Source organism: Drosophila serrata, unplaced genomic scaffold (assembly GCF_035046125.1).
Source record: "Drosophila serrata isolate PLE 108 unplaced genomic scaffold, ASM3504612v1 contig_123, whole genome shotgun sequence".
In the NCBI taxonomy this organism is placed as follows: domain Eukaryota; kingdom Metazoa; phylum Arthropoda; class Insecta; order Diptera; family Drosophilidae; genus Drosophila; species Drosophila serrata.
In genome coordinates this window covers 572789-599526 of record NW_028257021.1, presented here as the reverse complement: position 1 = coordinate 599526, position 26738 = coordinate 572789, and the positions used below count along the sequence as shown (strand labels likewise).

Sequence of the window (26738 nt, the reverse complement as noted above, 5' to 3'; positions counted from 1 at the left end):
GGTCAGTACACTCAAGTGGCCGTTATGACACCAGGCACGTGCCATGTTTACTAAAGATTTTAATTTAGAAAGGCTATCTACGTTGGAGATAAGTATGTACAAATCATTATAATTTGCACATAAGACTCTAAAACGTTCAAGCAGTTCGAAGAAGTTCTATAGCGGCGCAACACTAGTGGTATATAAGATCTAGTACTTCTACTTGGTACGTGGAAATTGAGTTGACTCAACAAGTCAGCATTTTCCACATCACTGGATAAGGTTATAAATAAAGGTGATCCTAGCATCTTTCTCGATTGGCTAAGGACGGTAAGTTTATTAAGAGTTGGCTATTTGAATAAGAAGGTAATCTATGGTTTGCATCCCAATTTAAACCGCGTATAGCGAAAAGTATAAAGTTCTTTTGAACCGACTCGATGCGTTTACTATGAACACCGTTCAGTGGGCTCTAAACACAGCATCCATATTCTAAGATAGGACGTACTAAAGAGGTGTATAACGATTTAGTAACATAGGGGTCATTGAATTCTTTCGACCACCATTTAATAAATCCAAGCACTTACAATTTAGAGATTCCCTCTAATTATTGTCATCCGATTTGCTACAGTTTTGGAAGAGTAATAATGTAAAATTCCTAAAGAAAAAGTAGCAGGTTAGCACAGGACGTCGACACAATACCTGAGAATAATAGAAATATTGTCGGTACCTGGCTTCGTTTAAGCTGTCTGAAAATTAATTTCGTTTTTGGTATAGTGTAAAAATTTGTCTGATTTGATTCCGAAGAGTTTAACTAATGAGGATCCTGTAACAACTGGACTTTGCAAGGAGTCAAATAGTTTCTGTAACACAGCGGGTTCAAGACGGTAAATTTTGTCCGAGCTGATAAATAAGAGGAAAGGGGCAAATTGAGAACCGTTGATTTTAAATTTAGCATATAGCCTAGATGTTTTATTTTAAAGGCGACTCAACTCTTTAGTAAACCACGGAGGCTTATTCGAGAATGGCGTGCAATGTTTATCTGTCTCGACGGCGCAGACAACGACTAGACGGGGAAGGCACAAAAAGGAATGTACAGGCAAGCACTAGCAGCACAATAAAAGTTAGTAAATAAACTCAATTTAATACACTTAAAAGAATAGCTGCATGCACCCGCGATGTGAACGGAAAGTTAACGAACACAAAATAGGAGATTAAATTGACACCTCGGTGGCTCGGTGGCAAGAAAAAACACTTTCTTTCACATGGAAAGATGATGCATATAATATATACTGGGTAAGCGTCGCGCATTTCTGAGTCAGCGAAGTCGACCACCTGTACTCGTACGTCCCTTTGGCAAATAACGGTGATACAGTGACGAGCGGACAGAATCCTCCAACAGCGACTTTAAAGATGTGAGACCCAAAAAATACATTTATTTTGAATTCTGACCATCTGAGTCAGTTCGAATCGAAATTCTGCAATCGGTGCAAAATTCAATATTCCAATATCCAAAATGTCCGAATTTTATGCAATAGAGAACCATCCAGTGCGTATATGTGTACGCTTTCTTCAGATGACGATTCACGATCATTCTTCTTACAACCATAAAAAGCTGTTTTGAAAAAATTGATATGCAAAAAGTTATCACATGCATGATTGCACAAGCGCCCACTATTTTTTTACGTGCCACGGTCGGCATCAGATTTGCTGCATCCAAGCAAATTCCCCAATATTCCGATTCCTCCTGATGCTTCAAAGAAATCTTCGTTCTCCACGCGAGTTACCACTTCTCCCGACGCATTCAATAACTGGGTGCGTCATCAAAAGCAGACGTTCCCTGATGTTTTTTCTTCTACCCATTCCGAGTTTGCCAAGGAATCCATATCCTCTACGAAAGTGCCTCCTTTTAGCACTGAAAAACGGCTTCAGGCAGTCTCTTGGATCTTGCCGCAGAAACGACCAATGCCAGACGCGTTGACAGGATCACCACAGTCTTCTACATATAGATGAGCACTCAGCGTATTCCACGCTTTCGCGAGCTAGTCATTACTAATGTTGTTGATGCATTATCCTCACAAGAGAAGGAGGTAGAAAAGGCGCAAAATGGGACCCTATTTTTAAGACGTAGTTTGATCCCGTTACCAGACCAAACAGCTGTCAACCCGCTCGCCCAAGCTTCGTGTATCTTTCTTGTAATAAGTTCTAATTTATTTTCAAACCAATAAGTATACGACGCACGTCGCGTAATATCTCTACAAATTATCGAATGTTCTAGCAGATAAAGCCCCCCCTTCATTTCACCTATCTCGTAATTGCTATTATATCTAGGACCTAGGACCCTGCTTTGAAATTTATATATACTTTCCTACGGTGTGTGCCTGGCGGAGACGATGAGTATGGCTATACCGTCAGCAACTTCAAAGCTAACCACTGCTCAGTCGGTTAGATTGGGATGTTGAAACGCTTTATTTTGTATTCCCATACAGTACATCCGTACAAAGAAGGTGGAATTTATTGCACATGTGAAACTCCAATTCCCACAGACCTACTTCTTCATTTTATTTTATTCAAAATAAATTAGAAATAGTAGTTTGATAAAAATAGTATCATTTCAAGACAGTTTGAGGCTAAAATATATTTGAATACTGTTAGAGAGGCTGTAAATGAAACACGCGTCTAACACTGTTGAGTTTATATTTCAAACTGAATTTTATTTCTTAAAGTCCTAGCTTAGGTAGCTTACATAAGATTTTCATATCCTTATTTCTAGATCCACGGATCGGTATATCCCCGACCGCGGGAAACATAATATCGCTCTTATCTTTAACATGTGATGACCACTCGCAAGAGGTCATATAACCCACGAAGTGTTCTAGGTACCTAGTTGAGTTAGGTATGCACACATGTGCTAGAGTGCAGGACATCTGCTGGCCAGACGCAACACTTTGGTGTAGCTACATTTCTCTTGCCTATACATAGACAAGCTCTTATCTCTCTGATATAAGTATACAAATGTGTGTTCTTTCTGAACATTCTGCCAAAGGCCGGCAAAACTAACATAAGATATACATATTACATTGCTTATGGACAATTATGCTTTAATGATTTAGTGGACTGTAATTATCTATTTCATTTAATTTTTTAACTTAAATCTTGCTCTTATTGTTCATTTATATTTCCTTTTTAAAAACATTTATCTTCTTATAACTTAAATTAACATTGGCTTGAATTTGTCTTTCTTAATAATAAAACTTATAATACTTCGTGTTCTAATGAACATTCTGCCAAAGGCCCGGCAAGCTTGACATTTAGTTAACAATATTTTTATACCTTTGCAGGGTATTATAATTTCAGTCAGAAGTTTGCAACGCAGTGAAGGAGGCACCTCCGACTATATAAAGTATATATATTCTTGATCAGGATCAACAGCCGAGTCGATCTAGCCATGTCCGTCTGTCCGTCTGTCCTTCTGTCCGTCTGTCCTGTCCGTCTGTCCGTCTGTCCGTTTCTACGCAAACTAGTCTTTCAGTTTTGCAGCTATCTGAATGAAACTTTGCAGTTAGTCTTCTATGTCTATGTCGGAACGGGCCGGATCGGACGACTATATCATATAGCTGCCATAGGAATGATCGGATAATTTTTACAAAAAAAAAACAGTTTTCAACAGAATTTGATCAAATTTGAGATGTAGCCATTTTGCTATACTCTACAATTTTGTATACAATTTTATGAAAATCGGACAATTATATCATATAGCTCCCATAGGAACGATCGAGAAATTAAGACAATTAAAAATTATAACATTTTCAGTTTTCAACAGATTTTCATCAAATTTGAGGTATAGCCATTTTATATCAGTTTTAAATTTTGAGTAAAATTTTATGAAAATCGGACGACTATATCATATAGGTGCCATAAAAACGATCGTTAGATATGGTTAAAAATGCACATCTGTAACTGTAAACATCGATATAGTGGACTGTATTAATTAATGTATATATATTTTTTATATTTTTATTTATTTATTTTTATTGTTAACATTTATATGACTGGCAATGGACCGGAAAAGGTTATTGCTTGCAGTCTTTGTCTAACAGCACATTTTCGTACAAAATATATTATTAAAATTATCATAATTACTAACGCAATTATTAATCCAGCATGTCCGGAAATGTGATGGAAATGCAGATCTTTTAAGTTGTAATGATGATCGTAAATGATCGTTCAATTTCAACAGTATGATTTAATGGCGTTAGTTTTAACGGATCCCACATAATTTTAGGAACTTCACTAACATCTCCTATGTATGGTGTTGACAGAGTCTCTTTACTTTCGGATTGAATGTTATGATGTGCTATTAAAATTTTGTCATCCGTTCTTGCAGTACAATACGGCGCAATACTGAAAATTCCTTGCTCAGGCAATTCATACGACTCCATTTGAGACCCAGTACATTGTACCCTTATTTTTGTAATCAGCGGAACTTTAAACAGCCAACTACTTTTCTTTTCCAATTCTACCCAGTCACTTGTGGAACCAACTATTGTTTTATATACACAATTCGAAGCTCTATTTGGCTTTAACGGTTGAACCTCACATGCGTTGTCATACGCAGAATCCCAGGGCCAACTTCCTTTGCATATCCTTATATGTACTTTGTTGCCATTTTTGACATTGATTTAAGGTTGCTTCACTCATTATATGATACGAAACGATTTCAAAGTTATAAATCAAATATTCTGAAATTATGTGTACCATTATCATTTTATCTACATTCCTAATAGGCAACGGAATTAGCTTGAACAATTTAGACGGATGCTTACTAAACAATGGCACCTTTGCACTAATGATCAATTTATTCTTAATAAATAATCCCCCCGCTGTCAATAAAGTATACACCTCCTTAAGGTCCGTATCTGACCTCTTCCCTGGAATTATTAAATTTTCCGACAGATTTTCCTGAATTTTAGCAATCTCACTTTTAAGCTGATTTGGCCTGTTTGTATGTTTGTATTCAGCCTACCGTGATAATTATCAATTAAAAGGTTTATAATTCCTGATTGCACATTTTCACCTTTTTCAATCACGGATTGAAGCTGTTTGGTTACCATAAAGAATTTTGTCGATTCTTTGTACACATAGTAATTTTCCTTAAGGACTTCTGTCATGTTTTCAATTCTTACTTGCATATTCCTAAAACTGGTGTTAACATCCTCGGTTGTTCTTTTTAATAAATTAGTAGTTGAATCAACCAATGAAGTTTGCCTTTGAACTAATTTATCTATGTTCCTCTGATTGTCTAATAAGTTCTTCATATTTTCTTCTAATTGTTCCCTGTCATCTTCATCCATTATACCAATTAAAATGTGATACAATGAACCTATAAACTCGAAAGGAGCACGCTTTGTTCTGGATCTTGGTTGCATCATGAATAATTTATTATTCTCTTCCAGTTCTAATAACTGATTTTGCATATTATTCAAAACTAGATGGCATTGATCTTCAAAGTTTGTCACAAATTTTTCCCATTTCCTTTATCAGAGCCTTTCCTTTTCTTTTGAAATCATCTTGAAATATGCATCCATGTTATTATAAATTACTAAATTCCAAGATGTACTGACAATTTCTACATCTCCTAGTGGATCTAAATATATAGCCGCAGTACTATTTATTTTTTGTACATCAAACACATTCTTTTTGATTTTTATAGCTGACACACTGGATACCTGGCAAACCAAAGCAATCAAAGTCAATATCTCTCATTTTTTAAGGCTTACGATCGGAGTTGTGGTTGCAACCTCAGCCTGTTGTACACCAATTAAGGGACAAATCTTAGTAGTCGGCCTCGTCAATGATGCTTTTGAGATTTTCACTTTGACAACCTTAACTTTATCGTCCCTGCCTTTATGAATTTCTTCTACTTCTGCCATTGGCCATCTGGCTGGGTGACAGTTTTCATCTTTTAAAATCACTATCTGCCCTTTTTCTATATTTTGATTACCTTTTTTCCATTTATATCGTTGCTGTAATGTATATAAATAATCCTCTTTCCATTTGACCCAAAAATCTCTTTTCATTTTTCGAATTAACCTCCACCTATCTAAGCTCGCAATTTTTCATTTTCTACAACTGTCTCAACTATATCCAACGTAGGTCGGCCTATTAAGAAATGCCCGGGGGTTAGAATCCATGTCTTCTCCTGTTATATATAGCGGTCTAGAATTAAGTACTGCTTCGATTTGGCATAAAAGGGTTGACATCTCTTCGTATGTCAATATACTATCTCCAATTACCCTTTTTAAATGATATTTAACGGATTAAACACCTGCTTCCCATATACCTCCAAAATGAGGTAATACCGGCGGAATAAAATGCCACTGAATTTTTTCGGTTTCCTTTTCTGCAGCTATTCTGGAGTTATGTTTTATGGCTTTTATTAATTCGTCGTCTAACTTCCGTGCAGCTCCTACAAAATTAGTACCATTATCCGAATATATATTGGAACATTTCCCTCTTCTCGCTATAAATCTTTGTAATGCTGCTAGGAATGCATCACTTACAACTTCTAAATGAATCGCTTTCGTAGCCGAAACTGAAATATAGCCTTTAAAAGTTTTTTGACCCCGATTTTTTGAGCATTTTAGGTGATATGGCCCTGCATAATCTATACCTGTATTTAGAAAAGGGTATGCCACATTTACCTTGCACTTGGGCAGATTACCCATTATTTGTTTACCTGTACATTGCACATTGCGCACAGGTGACACATTCTCTCAATACTTTCTTTAGAGAATCCCTTAATCTAAATATCCAATACTTCCTTTGGACTTGGTTTCTCATTAAATTAATTCCACCATGCAAAGTTTCGTTATGTGCTTTTTCAATTATTAATCTTGTCATGTGGCATTTATCTAATATGATCGGGTGCTTGACATCAAATCGCAATTTGCTATTTTGTAGCCTACCACCCTAATGATACCATCTTCGTCTAAAAATGGATTCAGCCCTAGAATCTTACTTTTCTGCTCTATTTCCTTGTCAGCTCTCAAACATTATATTTCGGTCATAAACTGTCGTTCCTGCTGTTTTTTAATAATTACTAATCGGTAATTCTTTTGCTGTCAGCAAATGTGGGTATGAAGCCTTCTTGACTTTCATAGCGATAAATCGCAATACCCAAGCTACGACCAAGCAATACCAAGCAACTTCGAAATGGTGTCTTCGGATTTTACTATTACAGTATTTACTCGTACTTCTTTATCTATTTGTAACTTGGGCCAGTTGTCCTCTGGTGTTGAGAGCCATTTGGGCCCATTCCACCACAGCGAACAATCTTTTAATTTTGTAGCACAGATGCCTCTGGAGGCAATGTCTGCTGGGTTATCCTCAGATCTTACATGATTCCATACTGTATCCTTTAATTTTAAAATTTCGTCAGTTCTACGTCTAATAAATTTATCTTTGCACTCAATCATGGTTGCAATTATTGTGTTATCGCCTTTCGATTTTGTGCAGCCCGACACTATCCATCCAAATTCAGTATTTTGACCTAGGAGTCCATCAATTTTTTTATTCCATTTTTTAAGATGTGTGCATATAGATCTGCTCCTATTATTAGGTCCACCCTACCTGGCTTGTTGAATTCGGGATCAGCAAGCCGGTATTTATCCCACTTTGCCGTGTCAATGTTAATCATTTGACTTGATAGTGCCTACATTAATTTTGGTAGGACTATCGAATCTACCTTCAAATTATGTTTATCCTTTTTTTGTGTTTTGATTTGTAAATTTAATGTATACCTTGAAATGCATGTTGTACTTGTAGAAACCCCACTAATTTCTGTGTATTTAATTTTCGGTAATTGGAGAATTTGTGAAGCTTCCTCTGAAATTATAGTACTTTGAGACCCACTGTTTATAAAAGCTCTTAATTTTTCGAAGCCACCATTGCCTGATTTTGCTTCAATCAGGGCTGTAGCTAACAACGCTTGCTCCGTTGTTCTACACGTCGTCACTTTCTCTTGGATCCTAGTAACTAACGTATGGTGAGGTTTGTTACAAGTCACACATAGCTGCTCACTTGTACATCTTTTAAAATTTTGATGCCTTAGACATCTTGTACAAATATGATTCTTTTGTGCCCAGTCAGTTCTTTCTGCTGGGTTCATTTTTTTAAATTTATAGCATTGAACTAAATAATGCCCTGGTAATTTACAACATGCACAATTTTCGCTATTATTATTGGCCATTGTACTAATAACTTTCTTCACAAGCTTATCTCCCTGTGAAAATGATGATATAGAATTAAGTCTTTGTTCTGAAAATTCCATAACATAAGAAAATGCCTGAATGTCTTTTGTCTTTTTGACATGACTTTCATATAAATTTAAATAGTCTTTATTAAATTTTCGCACAATAATTAGCGCAACAACGGCATCAACTTCTTCGGATAAGTGTGCCTTTAACTTTATAATGTATATAGATTCATTAATCAATGTCAATGAATCTTTTAATTTGCTTATCCGATTCCAATATTTTTTTCCGTGTTGGAGATTTTTGCAGTGGGCACAAACTGTACCGCTGGCTTATTGTTTAAAGACTCTTTTTCAAATCTTAATTTGATTTGAGCCAACACCATCATTATCAAATCATATTGCTTGGAATTGAAATAATCATGATCGACAACGCCGATTTTCAAAAGGACAAACTCTTCTGAAACTCTTCTGATCTTATTATGTATTGTTCTGTTAATCCAACTTTTACTTCTAACTGCCTTATTTCCATAATAATTCCGGACTGACCCTTTAACAATTCTAATGTTTTTTCTGACATCATTTTGAAATTGTATGTATATATATATTTTTAAACTTAGGTATCTGTGTATCTGTATGTTTCAATATGTTTATATCTGTCGGCGAATGGATATACCATTCGTATACCAGCGTATGCAGAATGCTAGTTCCTGGAAAGTTTGTCTTACGCGGAACTTTGGCATTCTTGGTTCTATTCTATGATTGGTCCTCTTAGTTCGTTGTGGCGCGACACAGCTGCGCTGTTAGTTCCCTTTTTCACAGGAATCGTTATAGCGAGGCGGCATGAATCGACATCAGAAGTGGGATCGGGTCCTCAACCTAATACATTAGTTGGACCATGGCGTGTCATCATCGAACTACCAAATCAAAATTTAATCGAACTTTCGCGAGAAAATAAAACAACAGATCCTGATGCAGAACGAAGAAAAGCTAAGTACAAAGTTTTCTGGTAAAAGATTGAATAATATTGTTATGTTAAGAGGCATTGGGAGTAATGGAATATGTAGTACTGTACAAGTTCTAAGTAACGTACAAATTGATAATAATTATATTGAAATTTTGTTTTATGTAATAGGCGATGATCACATGCAAAACGATATCGTTATTGGACGTGAAATACTAAAACAGGGTTTTGATATTGTCATTTCATTAGACAAATTTACGATTTCAAGAGCCAAAATAATTAATTTGTGAGCCAGCTTATATTGATACAGAACTTGACAGAGAAAATAAAATAAAACTAAATTCATTGTTGGCAAAGTACTCAAATTGTTTTCTCAAAGGAATACCATGCACTAAAGTTAAAGTAGGTGAAATGAAAATTAGATTGATCGATCCTAGTAAAACTGTTCAGAGAAGGCCATACCGATTAAGTCCATGCGAGCGATTTAGTTCGAGGGAAAATTGTTATGTTAAATTGTTAAATTGTTCTTATGTTATCGTGTATATGGATGATATTATGATAACTACCACAACATTAGAGGAAGCTTTTGAAAGATTGGAGATTGTTTTAAATGTTCTGACAGAGGCTGGATTTTCGTTTAATATTACAAAGTGTTCCTTCCTGAAAACATCGGTGCAATATTTAGGCTTAAGTGTCAGTGCTGGTCCAGTGCAGTCCAAACCCTCAGAAAATTGTAGCGTTAACAGCCCTTGTTCCTCCACAATCTGTAACATCACTTAGACGATTTATTGAATTAGCATCGTATTTCCGGCAGTTTATTAGGGGTTTTCGCAGTTAATGAAACCGTTATATTTCTTAACTTCTGAGAAAAATAAATTTAATTGGAAAGCAGAACATGAGCAGATACGGAAGAAGGTTATTTCTATACTTACTGATGAGCCAGCTCTTGTTATTTTTGACCCAAATTATCCAATTGAACTGCATACAGATGCAAATTGCAGTGGCTACGATGCATTTTTATTACACAGAATTAATAACAAACCCCAGGAAATAGAATATTTTAGCAAAACAACTTCACCTGCAGAGTCAAGATATCACTCGTATGAGTTAGAAACCTTAGCGGTCGTAAACTCCATTAAACATTTTCGACATTATTTGTTGGACAGGAACTTTACAGTTTTTACCAACTGTAACTCATTGAAGGCGTCAAGAAATAAGCAAGATTTGACTCCTAGAACACAGCAATGGTGGGCCTTTTTGCAGTCATTTACATTTGATATTCAATATAGAGAAGGGAAAAGAATGGCACATGTTGACTTTTTGTCGAGAAACCCTATCGCACCAGGGTCCTTTGCTGTAAAAGTAGTTGAAGAGAAGAGAGTTAACTTGGCTGAAATTTCAAGTAATTAGCTAATTGCTAAACAACGTCGAGACTCAGATATAGCCGAAATAGTAAACAAATTAAAAGACTTTTCTCTTGCTGAAGATATTGCGAAAACTTATGAACTAAGGGCAGAAATTCTCCACCGAAAAATTCAGAGAAATGGCAGAACCCGTTGTTTACCGGTGGTGCCGCGTGCTTTTAGATGGTCCGTCATAAACGAAGTCCATGAGTCAATTATGCTTTTAAGTTTCGAAAAGACACTTGATAAAGTTTACGATTTTTATTTGCTTGATAATATATCAAAATACATTAAGAAATTTGTAGAGAATTGCATCACTTGCAAAATGTCGAATCACGTTCAAGAAAAATTCAAGCTGAACTGCATTCAATCCCAAAAGTAAATATTACTTGGCATACTATCCACATAGACATAACAGGGAAATTAAGTGGCAAAAGTGACCAGAAGGAATATATTATTGTTCAAGTTGACGCGTTTACCAAGTATGTCTATCGTAGTCATACTCTTAAACTAGACAGTGACAGTTGCATAGAAGCTGTAAAGTCCGCTGTTTCGTTTGGAGTACCAAACCGAATAATAGCCGACCAGGGAAGGTGTTTTACAGGAGCAAAGTTTAGTCAATTTTGTTCTGATCAGAAAATAAATTTGCATTTGATTGCCACCGGGGCTAGTCGAGCTAATGGCCAAGTGGAACGAACAATGAGCACGTTGAAAAATATGTTAACGGCGGCTGAAACGGGAATACAGTCTTGGCAGGATGTGCTAGGAGAGGTGCAGTTAGCAATTAATTGTACAACTAACCGAGTGACGAAGGCAAGTCTTTTAGAAATGTTATTGGGAAAAGTATCAAGGCCGTTAGGATTACTTCCACCTTGTTACATAGAAAACGAAGTTAACCTGTCAAACGTGAGAGCGCAAGCTGAAAAGAATGTTGTATCTACAGCAGTGTATGATAAAGAACGGTTTGATAAAAGTAAGGCGAAAATACGTAGACACAATGTTGGAGATTTTGTTTTACTAAAAAACGAGGAAAGGCATCAAACCAAGTTACCAGAAGGGGAAGTACCCGAAGAGCTGAATGTGTTTGATGACTATAATAATGAAAATAATGAGAATATTGAGAATGTTGAAAATGTTGAAGTTATTGATGAAAGAGAAGTGCCCCAATAAGGATGGCAAAGATATATTGTACTGCTGGCCAAAAGAAATGGCAGAGTACTTGGATGGTGTAATGTAAGCACAAAAATGAAATGTTTGAAAAGAGAATGTAAAGAGACAGTATCGTGGCCTGAGTGGACGATAATGAGATAATGTAATATTAATGTAAGCACAAGTGCAAAATAAGCTGATGTTTGTTTTGATCATGGCGTGTGGTGCATTAGATATTTGGAATATTGAATTGAGTTAAAGAGACAGTATCGTGGCCTGAGTGGACGATAATGAGATAATGTAATATTAATGTAAGCAAAAGTGCAAAATAAGCTGATGTTTGTTTTGATCATGGCGTGTGGTCCATTAGATATTTGGAATGTTGAATTGAGTTAAAGAATTGGATTAAAGAAAAAGAAAAGAACAAGTCTGTATGTGTGAACATGAAATATAATTTTTGAAGACCTGAAGTATTAAAGAAACCCAAACAGAATGGTAATGTTTATGCTAAAGTTTGTTTTAAGAAAGTTTGATACTATTTTGATAAGTTGACATTAGTTAAGAAAAGTAAATAGGATTACTCGAAATATTTGTTTAAATTAATGAAAAGGGGGCAAAAGAGAAACGTTCAGTTACATATACACGAGGTCGTGTTAAAGTCAGTATGGCCGTGTCGGCGAATGGATATACCATTCGTATACCAGCGTATGCAGAATGCTAGTTCCTGGAAAGTTTGTCTTACGCGGAACTTTGGAATTCTTGGTTCTATTCTATGATTGGTCCTCTTAGTTCGTTGTGGCGCGACACAGCTGCGCTGTTAGTTCCCTTTTTCACAGGAATCGTTATAGCGAGGCGGCAGCGTCGCGTCGCTGTCGCCGTGTGTGGTTCGCAGGCAGTTCTTAGGCAGAACGATCGTCAGCCAGGAAAGTCGAAACTCACTCCGCCCGAAAATGGAAAGCGACCATGAATCGACATATCTATATATGTATATGTAGGTATAATGTAATTTTCTGGATCCGATGTTGACGATTTTGATGATGCTACTTATCTGGATTCGTCTTGATGATGTTGATGATGCTGCTCCTGTTGCTGGCCTCTTCTTTCTTTCTTCCGCGTCCATCCGCTGACTTCCGTTGGTACTTGTTTGGCTTCGTTAAAGATGATTTTTGTATATATTTATATATATATATATATATATATATATATATATATATATATATATATATATATATACATATTTATTTTTCACGTTTTAGTCTTATTATTTTTGACTATCCGAACTCTTTTTGGTTCGATTCACTTTATAAATTTATGAACAGGCTCCTTGCCTTGTTATTTTAACTTTTTAATTGGCACACCGTCGCGTTAAATATTTTTATTTTTATTTATTCACGCTCTCTTTATGCTGATGTTTATGGCCTCAAGCACGCCGTTCGAATTTATCGTTTTTAAATTTGTAAGCTACCTTTAGCTTAACTACAAGGTGCTTGCTTATTAAAACAAAAAAGATTCTTTTGTATCATATTGCTTTTTTTTATTCTCTGTGTCTTACCTCGTGGGGGAAAACAGGACATTTTTATTTTCGCTGCCTTAATATTTTAGTTTAAAACTCTGAACCTCTTACCACAGGGGGGAAAGTTGCAGAGCGGCCGAAGGACCAAAATGTTAGAGAGGCTGTAAATGAAACACGCGTCTAACACTGTTGAGTTTATATTTCAAACTGAATTTTATTTCTTAAAGTCCTAGCTTAGGTAGCTTACATAAGATTTTCATATCCTTATTTCTAGATCCACGGATCGGTATATCCCCGACCGCGGGAAACATAATATCGCTCTTATCTTTAACATGTGATGACCACTCGCAAGAGGTCATATAACCCAGCAAGTTTTCTAGGTACCTAGTTGAGTTAGGTATGCACACATGTGCTAGAGTGCAGGACATCTGCTGGCCAGACGCAACACTTTGGTGTAGCTACATTTCTCTTGTCTATACATAGACAAGCTCTTATCTCTCTGATATAAGTATACAAATGTGTGTTCTTTCTGAACAAATACACCAACGATTTTCTATAGCTTCCTTTGAATTTTGGCGCCTTCCATTTTTACTCGTTCCTTGCCATTTTTGTTTACATTTTCGTGATGAATAGTCAAACTTTTACCGAAATAAAGAAGAATCGAAAGAAAGTCCGTCAAATTAGAATTGAGAACAAAATGAGAAATTTCAAAACCCTATGGACCATCGGTTCAACGGACAGAGAAAAGCAGATTAAGCTCTGTGGAAAAACCCTATTAAGGTTGTTTTCAATAATATCCGCCTTCGGCCTACCTGTTGATTAGGTGTATATTTTTGACTATTTTTTACGACTCTTGTCTAAAGCAAGATTTACCGATGCAAGCTACGCTTTAGATTTATTTTCACGATGGTGACCTACAGCTTGCTGGTATCAATGTTAACATCAGGCGGTCTCCTTTGGTGTGATCTATCACACTACTATTTAAGTACGTGTCACTTAATGTACCAGTCAAGTCAAGAAATATACATCCGCAAAAACTAACTGATCTTGCTTTGGCATGGTAAGCCCTTACCACCCGATGGTTCTTATACTAAATTGACAAAAATACCAAAAAACATCGATTAACGAACTTTTTTAAGTGCCTTCTCTAATCTTAATTTCTTATTATTATACACTGGCAGGATATGAAAGAGTCACCTCCAAAGCATATATATTTTAATCAGCATCAACAGGCGCGTTGATCTAGTCATGACCGTCTGTCAATTTCTACGCAAACTTGTCTTTCAATTTCTATCTGAATGAAACTTTGAAGATAGTCTTCTATATCCTCTCCCTATTACATAAGTCAAATAGGGCCGGATCAAACAAATATATCTGACGTTTAGAAAATTAAAAAACAAGATGTAATCTTATTTCCTATTAACTAGAGATTAATTAAAGAGATGAGTAACTAACTATTAGGGCCATCAACTCGATAATTCATATTATAATTCATTTCAGTGGGAGTTTATGGCCTAACAATTTATGCTGCACTTGTAATATATATTTTTAGAGCAGTTTAAATTTGTTAGTTCTGAGGGCTTTAAAGTAGCTGCATGGATTTAGTGTATGATTGACTGATAGTTCCTCCCCACAGTTGGGACAGTTTTCCGCCTTTCGCCGTTGAGGACGTGTTTATATGTGAGGTTTGTGTGTCCAGTTCTGAATCGAGAAAAAATGGCGCATTCCCTTCTGTCGCACGACGGAGGGAATTGGGTTGCTTTTTGCCGAGGTTAAATTGTTTATATACCGATTATTTAGTATATGTACCGTGCAGACCCCGAGACGATGCTGTCATTTAAGCTACCTAGTCAATGCAGCATATTCCAGGCGGAAGTCTTCGCGGAAGTCTTCTTCAGGAAGGCGGCAGATCTTGCGCAGGAAATAGCCCGCCCATGCGAGGCGGTAAACCTGTTCGAAGACAGTTAGGCGGCGATTAGATCCATGCAATCGTCAGCGGTCAGTTCCAAAAATGTACTGGCAAGCAGGGACGCACTAGATATCCTACTGGGTTCTCAGCCACCAGGGCATAGATTGAAACGAAATTGCAGACGAACTTGCAAAGGAAGGAGTCGGACTGGCTATCGATAGAACAGAAAACGTCCCAGTCTCTCTAAGTACGCTCCAAAGCGAGTTGGTGAGGCGGGCGGACGTACTAGCAAAAATCAGGTAGAAAAGAAACTCCGCAACCTGCAAAACATATAAAATCATGTGCAAAGAGCGCAATGACAAACTCAGCCTCTACATACTGCATCTATCCTGATAAGACTGCAGACTATTAGTGGGAATTCTTATGGGTTACTGCTTGGATACCGCGGTCGCAGTCAGGCTGGGCATCACCAAAAACGGCAACTGCAGGAAATACAATAAATCTGAGGCAACCGAAACATTGAAGCGTCTCATCTGTAAGTGCCCAGCCCTAACGCAGGCAAGAGTAAAACACCTAGGTGCCCCAGTACTTGCATCACTAGTAGATGCCTCCAAGAGGTCTCCAGATTAACTACTTGCCTTCGCAAAAACTACCGCAATCCTAAAGGGCTTCAACACCGCGTAAGATTCTCCAGGTCCGTGTAAAAAACAACATCCGGATAAATAAGGGCCATACTGGCCTATGATAGGCCTCAGGGTGGCCGTCCGGTTCAACCTAACCTAACCTCCATGTATGGGGTCAGTAATGTCACAACACGCATGATATAGCTGAAGGATGATAAATCAATAAAACAACGGTATTACCCGCGGTACCCATTAACGACCAGTTAAAAGAACTGTTAACACTAGGACTGATAGAATGATCACGCAGTCCTTGCGCACCAGTGGTACTAGAAAGGAAAAAAAATACAACGAATGCATATCCGGTACCGAGAAAGAACTTCATATTAGACCAACTATGGGAAGCAAAATTTATAAGCACAATTGACCTCAAGTCAGGATATTGACAGATTCCAATGGAAACCGAAATGGAGCCGTTTGCATTTGCGTATTTGGGTGTCATAATAGTGACAGATCGAAGTATGACGGAACTTATGGAAAAGCTACAGGAAGTGTTCCGTAGACTACAATACGCAAACCTCAGATCAGCTGAAAAATCGTCTAACACAATCACCAGTACTGGCATGTTCGGACTTTACAAAACGATTTATCTGAGAATAGGAGCGGTAATAACGCAGTACGCCAATGACGGAGTACATATAATCTCGTTTGCCAGTAGAAAACTTAGTAGGATGGAGCGAAACTACATCGCAACAGAAAAAGAATCAATCATCAACTGGTGAATCGAGAAATATAAAATCTACCCGGAAGGCTACCCGTTCACAGTGATAACAGACCAAATGGCATTTTAGTGCCTAAACTCGATAAAGAGCCCATCAGGAAGAGTGGTCAGATGAGCACTAGGGTTACAGCCATACCTGTTCGAGGTGCAGTATAGGAAGGGGAAGCTGAACGTAGTTTAAGACATGTGGATAGAAACGAAGTGCAAGGAGTTGGAGGAAAACCCATACAGGTGAGGAGGGGACAGGTTGTATAAACTCACTGCTGACAGGAAGCTGTGCGTATCGGATAAAGAAGTTCTAAAAATACAACAGAAAACTACAGCACAGCAGAAACAGGCCACCTTGCGACGTTCAAGTCGCTGAGAAGAATTAGGAACCGATACTTCTGGCCTCGATTAAGGAACGATGTGAAGAAATTCGTAAAAAACTGGAACAGGAACAGATTAAAAATGATCAGAATTGAAGCGACGGGCACCATTACACCAGGCGGCGCCACTATAGAGGGCATCAACGTCGGATAAGGCAGCTATGACCGGAAGGGATCAGCGGGACGAGAGGGAAATTTAAATTTAAAAGCGCGCGCCAAAGTTCGCGAACGGGTACACTAGCCCAGCCACCAACAATAACAACTTCTCTCAAACTGCCTTCAGGGTCCAACAACAAAAACTTCCCTCTGGCTGACTTTAGGGTCCCAAAGCAACTCTCTCTGGCTGACTTTAGGGTCCAACAACAACAACTTCCCTCTGACTGACTTTAAAGTCCAACAATAACTTCTCTCGAGTTGACTTCTGGGCGCAACAACATCAACTTCTTTCTGGCTGTCTTCAGGGTCTAACAACAACAAGAAATCAGTTTATAGGGAAGACAACGAATTTTCCACCCTTGAGCAATAAGAACTAACTCACGAATAGGTCGATTATATGCCGTATTAATTATCTTGTTTTAATGTTCTCAAGTCAGAGCTGTAACTTTGTTTCAATATATATTGGCTTACATTGTAACTTAGCTTAACCGATAAAGGGACAGAAGAGGAAGAGAGAGAAATAGATAACAAAGAGAAGAGCTAAGAGCACAGCAGGTGCAGCGATACACTTATGCGCGCATAATTAGGTGCGAGCGGTCTGCTAAGAACATACACGAGGTACTGTTCCAACTGCATCGGCATCGTGGGGAAAAACGGCTAGCTACCAATTTTGCGGCTTCCAATTGGCCAATAATTTTTCCGTAATGTGGCCAGCAACGCTTGTGATCCTGTATGTGAATATTTCCTCTTATCTAAGTCCAAGTTTGAGCTCTGAAGCCTTCCGCCATCGTGAATCCAAGCATTGGCCTTAATGAAATCCGTTTGTTTTCTTGAGGACACGGCTTGCCCTGGCTGAGAACCCTATACTCTTTGGCAAAGTAAAGTTGATGGATGCTCCTCAGAAGCAGTACAGTACTAAGGCTTATCTCCTCAACCGAAAGAAGGCCTTTTAACGGAACAGCTTTGGCATTGCAATGGGCAATGAACCGATGAATGTATGTAAATACGCGCTGCAACTAATCAAAAGTTTTGATGAATTGGCAGCTTGATGAAACGTCAATGCAAACGACTCCAACTAAAGTTGTGAAACGACGTTCTGGAAGATCCTTAACTGGCTCCAGCAGAGAGGACCAATTCGACGAGCTTTGAAAAAGGAAAGAAGGTCCGTTAGCCCAAAGGGAATGATCCTGGAATTCTCTTGGGGTAAATCATCTCGACACGACATCTGCCGGGTTTAAAATTGTCGGAACGTGATGCCAAGTCATGTCTTTCGTCATCTATTTATACGATACGTTTTCACGATACGTTGAACTCCCGCGGGGGCTGGCGAATCCATGCCAACACAATAGACGAGTCAGACCAGCAATGAAATGCTCAGTCGAAATCTATACTTTCCTTAATGTTTACTATAAGCCCAGCCAATAGAAAGTTCCAATATTGGAATTGTTAAAGCCTTCAAGGGAGCTACTCTCTACTTGGCACATTAACCGCCGATCGCAAATATACGCTGATAGGCTAGGATCGCAGAATCCGAATAATTCGACGGAAGTCTGTGGTTGCATTGGGAATCGTGGAAATTTTATGTTCTGGATGAAAACCAACTGAGAGGTCAACTCCCCCCGTGACGAAAGAAAGGGCTCTGACAATACGTCATCCCAATCCACTTTAGCACTATTTAAGGATTGCAGAAAGATTTTAAATTTTGTAATAATTGGTGTAAGTAGATCATAGTAGATCACAGAGCTTTGAAATTGTTGACAATGCAATTCGTTTGGTGGGTTGATGAGAGATATTAAATAGGATCTGATAAGACGCCGGATCCCAGGCCAATCTCACGGCCTTGGCGATGCCTGATGAACACCTTTTGCGGATTGGAAAGTTCCCGCGCGACAGTAGTTCTTTGCAACTAATTTTTTTCACTCTTCAAACTGAATCACCAGATATTCAATCATCCACACTCAAATCCCTACGAACAATTTTTGCTCAAACTAGGAATGATTCCTCCTCATCATAAGAGAGCTGAAGCATAGCCAAGAAGGCAGCTGGCAGAATATTTGTGGGTTTTGGTGGAGCGTTTCATGAATGGTGATCAGGTTGGGATGATGAATGTGAACCTTATACTAATGCTGATGAAGATTATGTTGATGGCTGAGAATTTAGAAGTGGATTGAATTTTAGTGATGAGACTGAGGTGGATGGAACGGATGGGTCTTGATTGAAATGCAACAATAGGTGGTGCTTCATGTGACAATATCTGCAGTGCGTTGACTTGCATTGCTGCAAACTATGCCCCTTGCACAAACAGTTGAGGCACAGGTGCAACTTCTTTGCTTCTCTAAATCGAAGATTCGGACTCAAATTTGTTTGAGCTATATTTATGCAGGTTTTTTTTCCACCTGCTGGCCTGATGTTTGCATTCCCAAGGCTTGATCCATCATCCTACACCTCCGCTGCAAGAACGACTCCCAAGTAGATATATTGTTGATGGACAAATCCTCTTCCCATATTTCGCGCGTACTCTAATCCAGCTTTTGTGCGAAGAGGGTACGGATTGCTCGCAGATGCGAATTCATGCAATCGCTTAACTCCCGAAGACCCTTGGCTGATCCCTTCTCGACACCTTTTAACCCAAATATTGGCTGTACGTGTGCCTGAATGTAGAACTTTTTTTTATCGAATCGATTGGTGAGTTAAACCAAAGCCTTTTTAAAATTAGAATCCTAAACTTGACCTTATATATTGTAATAGAATAGGATCCAGGGAACCGAGCTATCTCCAGAATTGGCAACCGAGGCTTCCTAGATCGGAAAGAAAGATACGGATGGTTAAAAATTTCGGCAATTGCGATTTGCGAAGCGCCGATAAACCTCGATTTATTTTCACCTTCACATCCATGAATGCTATGGAGAATTCAATCCGATGGTCACTCGCTATCTCCGCAAAATCCAATTTTTCAAGCTGAATCAAAGGCCAGATTTAAGGAATTATTCCACTCCATTTTTGCTCGGTAGAAGTCCACGTCACTTTGCGGTTCATTTTTAGGTCAACCCGTCAAGTGAAGGCGCATGGTACCTATGGCCTTCAGGGGCCTACAGCTCAATCTCCATAAGAGTAAGATCTAGGCTCCGGAAGTCGCTTTCAAAGCAACCCAATACAGAGTCAGCTCAAATGTGACGACGGACAGTAAACTGAGGGCAGCGAAGAGACCCTAACAGCACTAGCAACTAGAGAAGAGCATCTCCCAACAGATCTAATATCCTCTAGAAGGACCCACTGAGCTGCGGATTCCTTCGCGAGAATAAAGCATCAGACTAGACGGAATATTTGCAGTCATGCTGCAGGTGACCAAAGATGTCATCACTCCATGGCTATACGCAATCTACACAGCTTGTGTTAGTACGGGCTCTATCCCAATCTAATGGAGGACCTAGAGGATTGACTTCCTTCCTAAATCAGGAGAGAACATCTACGTTAGTCCCAAGGACTACAGGCCGATAAGCTTAACCTCTTGGCTGCTCAAGACGCTAAAAAAGCTGCTAGACATATACATTAGGAACGATGTGGGTAGGCTATAATCAACCAACCAGCATGCATACACAAAAGCGAAATAAGTGGAGACGGCACTACATTCATTAGTAGCCACCATTGATATGTAGATTGATTGCTTCCACATGGCGAGCGTGAGCTTTAGAAGTTTGGAGGATATCAGGTACACAAGAAGAGAGTCCCAAGCCTCTGCTTGGATGAAGGACATCTCTAAGGCGGTTAAGCAACTTTGTATAGTGCTTTACTGCTCTTTTAAAGCGATTTCAGACTCTTGGAACACGGCCTGGATGTTGAAGAGGAATTTTAATTGGTCGGTGAGGATTCGCCACGCTGAGACGAAACCTCCATTGGTGAAAGGGGCTTTGGAGACTATAGCGTGCGCATCGCCACTTGTATTGGATGGCAGGTGGAAGAATTTCTTCACCAGTGTGAGACGCGAATTATGGATAAATATCTCTGTAAAAAGGTCTCAGAAGACAGTCACCAGCTAAAACTTCGGTGCCCACCGGTGGCAGACGACAACCGTCGAAAGGAGTATTTGTAATTTTTCGGAAGCCTGAGCGGTCTGGGAGGCGCCCCACTCTGTTGCTACTTGATTTTTTTAACTCTTGGACGTTGAATAAGGTCAGTACATACAAGTGGCCCGTATGACACCAGGCACGTGCCTGTTTGGGTTAGGTGGAAAATATAGGACAGAATACGAGGAAAATTGACTACCGGCGTGCTGCCAGATTGTTAGCATGCATGCTTACTAAGTGTGTTAGTATTAAAGATTTTAATTTGGGAAGGGAATCTACCTTAGAGATTAGTGTGTACAAATCATTATAATTTGCACATAACACTCTAAAAGGTTCATGCAGTTCAAAGGAGGTCCTACAGTGGCGCAACACTAATGGGATATAGGATCTAATAGTTCTACATGGTACATGGAAATTAAGCTGACTCAACAAGTCAACACTTTCCACATCACCATGGATAAGGTTAAAAATAAAGGTTATCCCTAGCATCGTTCTACGATTGGCTAAGGACGGCAAGTTTATTAATAGGAGTCTACTAGAGTAGGAAGGTAATCTTTGGTTTGCATCCCAATGTAAACCGCGTAGAGCGAAAAGTAAAAAGTTTTTGTGAACCGACTCAATGCGTTTACTATGGACGCCGTACTGAGGGCTCCAAACGCAGCATCCATATTCTAGGATAGGACGAAATATGGAAGTATATAAGGATTTAGTAAAATAGGGGTCATTGAATTCCTTCGACCACCGTTTAATAAATCCAAGCACACCCCTGGCTCAATTCACCATAGACGAAATATGATCAATAAAGTCAAGTTTTGGGTCCAAGCGGACGCCCAAATCGCCAACAGCATTAATTCTTTCCAAAGAGCAGCAGTTCAGCGTGTAAGTAGCAAGCTTAGGAACGAATCGAGAGAATGTCATTAGCTTGCAAGTTTGAAAATTATTAAGATCTCGTTGTAAATTCGACTGGCAGGCAACGTCATTGTATTGCACGCAAAGCTTGACGTCATCCGCGTACATAAGTACTCTGGAGTTAGTCAAGACTTTGGGCAGGTCATTTATAAATAATGTAAACAATAAGGGTCCCAAATGGCTTCCTTGCGGGACGCCAGATGTAACCCCTAGAACATTGGATAAATTATTCTTAAAGAGGACCTTTTGCATCCTGTCATTCAAATAACTAGAGATCCAATTAAGAAGATCACTTGGAAAACCCATTGAATCGAGTTTTCTAACGAGGAGAGAATGGTTAACAGAGTCAAATGCTTTACTGAAATCAGTAAAGATTACATCTGTCTGACAATTATTATGGAAGCCCTTTTTAATATAGTAAGAGAGCTCTAAAAGATTTGTTGTGGTTGATCTTCGCTTAATAAAACTATGTTGACATGAAGAAATAACCGATCTACAAAAGTGCTGTAAGTGAGGGGTGATAATGTTTTCAAATAGTTTAGGGATGGCCGACAACTTAGAGATTCCTCTATAATTGCTGGCATCCAATTTGCTACCTTTTTTGTGGAGAGGAATAATAAACGATTCCTTCCAAATAATGGGAAAGTGGGAGGTTTTCAAGAACAAGGTAAACAATTTCAGAAGGCGATAGCACAGGGCGTCGGCACAATACCTGAGCACAGAGCCAGGAATTCCGTCGGGACCTGGCGAATAAATTGGCTTGACACGATGAAGATCTAAAAGGAGAGAGCTTTCGTTTAGGCTAGGACAGAAAATTAAGTTTGATTTGGGTATGTCGTAGGAATAGGTCTGGTGTAGATACGAAGAGCTTGAATAGGTTGTTTGAAAAAACTGCGAAAATAGGTCGAGGATTATAGCGAGGAAGGATTTGTTTTAGGCTTACGTTTAGTGTTAACGAAATTATAAAACTGTTTTGGGTCCTGTGAGAACTGGGCCCTACAACGATTTAAATAGTTTTTATAACACTGCGCGTTCAGCACGGTAAAGTTTGACCGAGCTGATAAATAAAATGAAAGGGCAGATTGAGAACAGGTGATTTTAAATTTAGCATACAGTCTAGATTTTTTATTTTTAAGTCGGCTCAACTCTTTAGTAAACCACGGCGGTTTATTCGAGCTTGGCGGATAATATAACGGAACACATTCCGTAAAAAATGAATTCATGGCACTGTAAAAAATATCCACGGCAACTGCCATGTCAGTGCACATGTATAGATCGGACCAATTGAACTCGTTTATAAAATTATTCAGCCGTTCAAAGTCCGTTTTGCGAAAACATAGGACTTTATTGGATGGACGGTCAGAAATATTCTGTACGTCACACCCAAAATCAAGAGTCACATCGAAAGTTGGATGATAAGGATCCTCGGGCTGCGTCAGAGGCGCAACCCTTGCTAAACTGACTCTCGCAGGATAAGAGACGAAGCAAAGATCAAGCAAGCGCTGTAAGGAATTTCGCACATGGTTGACTTGAGACAGCGAAATGTCAAACAAGCCAGCGATAAAGTCATGTTGTGTAGGTGTATTGAGAGTATTGGTGGAATTATTTGAGCACCAAATAGGACCAGGGATATTAAAATCTCCAAGAACTACCAACTGGTCTGTATCCAAAAGTCTACTGGAAACCATCTGAATAGCGGAAAGGTGATTCCAATAAATAGGAAGTTCTGCGTCAGAGGCGCCACCCTTGCTAAACTGACTCTCGCAGGATAAGAGACGAAGCAAAGATCAAGCAAGCGCTGTAAGGAATTTCGCACATGGTTGACTTGAGACAGCGAAATGTCAAACAAGCCAGCGATAAAGTCATGTTGTGTAGGTGTATTGAGAGTATTGGTGGAATTATTTGAACACCAAATAGGACCAGGGATATTAAAATCTCCAAGAACTACCAACTGGTCTGTATCCAAAAGTCTACTGGAAACCATCTGAAACCAATAAATAGGAAGTTCCGACAGTGGAGGTATGTAGGAACAGGTAATAAAAATGGAGCTACCTTTCACACAGAGGAATTCAACATCGTTGCATTCCTCGAAGGTTAATAATTATGACGTGAGTGAGGAGTCCACCGCTATAAGAACTCCACCCCCGCGTCTGATAGGGCGATCTAGCCGATATACCGTGAACACAGCTGGAAAAACTTCGGAGCTCAGAATCTCCGGCTTTAACCAGTTTTCTGTGAGCACAATAACCTGAGATGCAAACGAAAGGCTATCAGAATACAAGTTAGGAAGCTTACTACGTAAGCCTCTTGCATTCTGATAGGAAAAACCTAAGGAGTAGGTTAGTTTTTTGGGTCGGGATTGGAAGACGTAGAAGGCGCAGTGGTAACATCAGGCCTGGGAAGAGTTATTCCTACAGGCCGCTTTTTCTTTTTCTTCGCCTTGGGGAACACATCTTGAATACACGGAATTGCAATTATTGTACTAAGATTCAACCACTGTCGAGGTAGCCCTACTATCAGCGGACACGGTGATAAGTTCGGAGCAGTTCTCGAAGCTCTTTTCCACCTCTTACAATAAGGCCCGAATCTGATTACGATAGACTTGGCAGATGTAGGGAAAAAAAATTTGCAGATACTAAAGTGCCAGGAATGTGAATGTGTGATTCACCCGGGCAGTGAAAATAAATAAAAAACAAAATTCCGAAATAATTTGAGCCCCCAAAAAAATAAAAACGAAATTAATTATGGCGGCAGAACCAATTTGAACTGTTAACATAAGAGTACAGTCTGAAGAAGAGTTTGATTTGTCTTAATACTTAAAGTAGGGAAGGTTTAGTTCAGAACATGGATCACGATTCATCCCTGAATAAAAAATAAATTAATTACTAATTTACAAAATTATTAGCCGCAAGTAATTAATTCTTGTCAAACTTATATTTTGCAAAGCCGGAAATAAAACCTTGGCTCTTGGTCGAGAGAACAAGCTCAGTGGGTTATGCCGTCGGCAAAGAAGTGCAACAACACACGGCCGCAGCAGTGGCCAAGTTGATAAATTGGGAAAAACAATCACGGTCGCACCCCTGTGGGTTTAAATTCAGATTCAGGATTTATTGGCGGATGTTGAACTAATGCTTAATTAAAAAAATATTCAGCCGCAGGTGATTAATTATTTCAAAGCAGTAAAGGTGAAATTAAAAATGCTGACGGCAAAGCAGCGCGTGTTTGAGGGACCCAAAAGCACCAAACAGCAATAACAACAACACGGCTACTGAAAACAACTGAGTTGAAAACTGAGTTGAAAACAATTGGAAAATTATTAATAATGGCCTTTCTCCTACAACACAATTTAAGGAGGAAGACCACCCTGAACGCATGAAAATTGGAGGGTTTTTCAAAATTTCATTTTGACCAAGTTATTAGGAATACACCTTTTTATTTATTAGTACATCAAAGTACATATGTTAAACTAAAAAATACTTATCGAAAGAAAAAAAAAATATTTACGAACCTCGGAGATATAGCCAGCCAAAAAACTAATTTTTTTTAGGGAGTGGTGTACATGCTGCAAATCACATTTGTTATCCGAAATTCAAAAACAAAATTTTTTTTATAAACTATAAAGGTATGGCTATAGCACGACGTAGCCATTATTGGAAAAAAAAATTTTTGAGCAAATGGGAGCACTTAAAAAAAAAAAAATTTTTTTGACGAAATTTTTGTTTTAAAAATTTATAACTTAAAAAAAAAAAAATCATATCGAAAAAATCCTACGTGATGCTATAGAGGGCGTTATAGAGAAGCTGTGTAAAAAAATTTGAAGAGAATGGGTCCGGCGGTTTTTGAGAAATCATGTACACCGTTTTAAAAAACGTTGTTTTGAGAAAAACGCAAAAGAAGATAAAGAAAGTACTATAAGGTATACCGGCAGCGCTCACTTCTAATGGCTGTAGAATCCACAAGTAATAAGATATTTTTAAGCCCGATGTCTTAAAATGACCGTAGGAATATCGGCATCAAGATTAAGTAAAAAAAATTAGATTTTAAAAAAATGTCAGGGTGGTCTACCCCCTTAAGTGTTCACGGTGAGTTTTTTCGGCACTGAAGTATGTGCACAAGTTAAGCATGCGTGTGTGTGTGTATGTGGCTGCACATTAGGCCTCGCTGGCAGTTGCGTACCGCGCACATTATAGATAAGGAGATAAAAAATAAAATAAATAGTTGTAACTGTATATAGGGAGTGTAATATAAGGAACTAAGGATGAATATATAGCTAAAGCACGGAAGCGAGAGGGAAATTTAAATTTAAAAGCGCGCGCGAGCCCAAGATCACGCACGGGCACACTAGGCCAGGTACCGGCACTGGCACACTCGGAAAGGTGAGGTAGTAACCACAGCTCGTTGTTCGCATCAGTCACTTTTGGTTGGACAAGATTCTTGGATCAAGTCCACGTTATACTTCGTAGTTAGTCCGGTAGTTTCCAAGTAACAATAACTCCCTCTAGCTTACTTTAGGGTTGACTTCCGGGTCCAACAACAACAACTTCACTCTGGCTGACTTTAGGGTCTCATAACAAGTTTCTCTCAGGCTGACTTCAGGGTCTCATAACAACAACTCTCTTTGGCTGACTTCAAGGTCCGTAACAAAAGCTTCTCTCGAGTTGACTCTGAGTGA

The 26738-nt window shown here is 38.7% G+C and overlaps 1 protein-coding gene and 1 long non-coding RNA gene across 8 annotated transcripts in view; one reads left to right on the top strand and one right to left on the bottom strand.

Annotated features, from left to right (window-relative positions):
- Window positions 1-26738, bottom strand: part of LOC110182511 (Poly-(ADP-ribose) polymerase) — a 252219-nt gene that overhangs the window by 108996 nt on the left and 116485 nt on the right. The gene's annotated exons all lie outside the window — the stretch shown is intronic.
- On the top strand, window positions 671-12333 carry LOC147644664 (uncharacterized). 2 transcript variants are annotated; one of them, XR_015270172.1, is made up of 3 exons: window positions 671-863; window positions 932-1075; window positions 1140-12333. It is a non-coding gene; the product is annotated as an uncharacterized LOC147644664 (long non-coding RNA). The 2 variants fall into 2 exon arrangements; XR_015270171.1 differs by having other exon boundaries at window positions 671-1075.